This window comes from Phocoena phocoena, chromosome 14 (genome assembly GCF_963924675.1).
Source record: "Phocoena phocoena chromosome 14, mPhoPho1.1, whole genome shotgun sequence".
Taxonomy (NCBI): Eukaryota; Metazoa; Chordata; class Mammalia; order Artiodactyla; family Phocoenidae; genus Phocoena; species Phocoena phocoena.
The window spans coordinates 86,387,884-86,389,679 of NC_089232.1; positions in this window are offsets into that span (position 1 = coordinate 86,387,884).

Genomic DNA, 1,796 nt, shown 5'->3' on the forward strand with positions numbered 1-1,796 from the left:
ATCTTGTCACATCCTACAATCCTAGCCATTAAAATTTTTGAGCATCACCCCCAATATATGTATTATTTCCAAATTATATATGTGTGCCACTGTCAGTCCAATCAGTAAATGCTATGAAAGGGTAACCTCTTCATTTCTGTAAGCTAGAAAATAAATATAAATAAAACACGACTATTTTTCCCCATCATCCCTCAGAGGATGCTGCACGATTCCAAGGATGCTAAGCCACCACTTTTGGAGACCGCTGCATCAGGACCAGAACACAACTTCTCAAGGCAAAGTGGCACGTGCAGTCCTTCAAGAGCTCGCACGAGTGATTTCTAACTGATCATGGCTGGCCTACTAGAGTTTGGAGACCATGGGACTATTTAAAAAATACAGTATATCAAAGAATCGTTTCTAACTCTTATTCTTTGCCTTCTTATGTGATTCTTTGATGAACACAAAGCTGAGAACTGCTTTTTACATGTAGCCCGTGTCACCCACAGAGCAGTCCAAGGTGACCACCCGTTCCCAACACGGCCCTGCTGGTTGGCTAATTATGAATTACTGTGATAACAATGAGATTTAGTCTCACTATTTAAATTGCTTCTTTACTGTGTTTTTAAGAGGTCTCATCTATTACACGTGGGAATGACGTCCTTCAAGTATGTCGTAGCAGGAAGCTCTGGCTGAGAACACAGCTCCAGAAGGCCTCTCCCGAAATATCAGTAAACTGCCCTACGTCATCTTCTCCGTGGAGAACAGGGAAGGGAAAGTCATGGTGGCCAATCTCCTTTCTCCCCTAGAGCTGAGCAGGCTTCTGTTCTGACACCTGCTGACTCACACAGGGGACTCTTCTCCACTCACAAGGGTTTGCCACCCGCCATGTTCCCCCCAGAACCCTGGCACAGAGCTTTCCACTCCAGCTTTCACTTCTGAGTTGTTCCTTCAGCCCACATTTTAGGAAGCTCCCTTCAGGCTTCAGTGCCAGGGTCTGGGGACACGGGCCCCAACAAGGCAGAAGGGTCCCTGTCTTAGCAGGATGACAGTCTGAGGCAGTCCCTGTGATTTACTGAGCTTTCTCTGAGCCTACGACACCATTTAGTACTGACAACCACGTGTACGCTTGAGCTCAGCTGTAGCACCCAGACGAAAGGGAAGCACAGGACGCTTTGGTACCCGCTCCAGGGATGCGCAGTGGAAAGACTGGAACCTGGGCTCTCCGGGCTGAGCAGAGGGGGCTCCTGTGGACGCGCTTAGTCCCCTCCAGCCCCGGTTCTACTTTGAAGGGGGGTGAGCATGTGGGACTTACCTTCCAGATGGAACAATGAGGGAAAGGGCTGCGGACGCTCGGCCAGGCCCTTCACCTGGGGCCAACTCTTCACTTCAAGGACCTTTCTCTAGATATTTCTCCAACAACTAAAATATTAAATGCCCCCAAGAGTGTCCCTGATCTCCCCCTTTCCACTCCCATTAAAGTCACACCAACCAAGCAGAAAATCAGATTTACAGACTCTACCATTTCTTTTTTCCTGGCTCCTTTTTCTTTCCCTTAATCCAAACGCAACAAAGTTCCTTTGATTCCTCTCGCTCGTGTCCATCCTCCAGCTCCCTCCCCCTCGGAGGTCACCTCCACTCCGCTAGCTGCTCCCCCTCAACTCAGGGTCCCCGGCCGCTGCGGCATCCCCGGGTCATCGCCGGCTTTGCAGAGGTGACTGGCCATCTTGTCCGCCCAGCATCCTTCACCCCGAGGTCTGTCCTGTGCACCTTTCTTTGCTTCTGGCTACACTTACTCAGAAAGGCTTTCTCTCTAC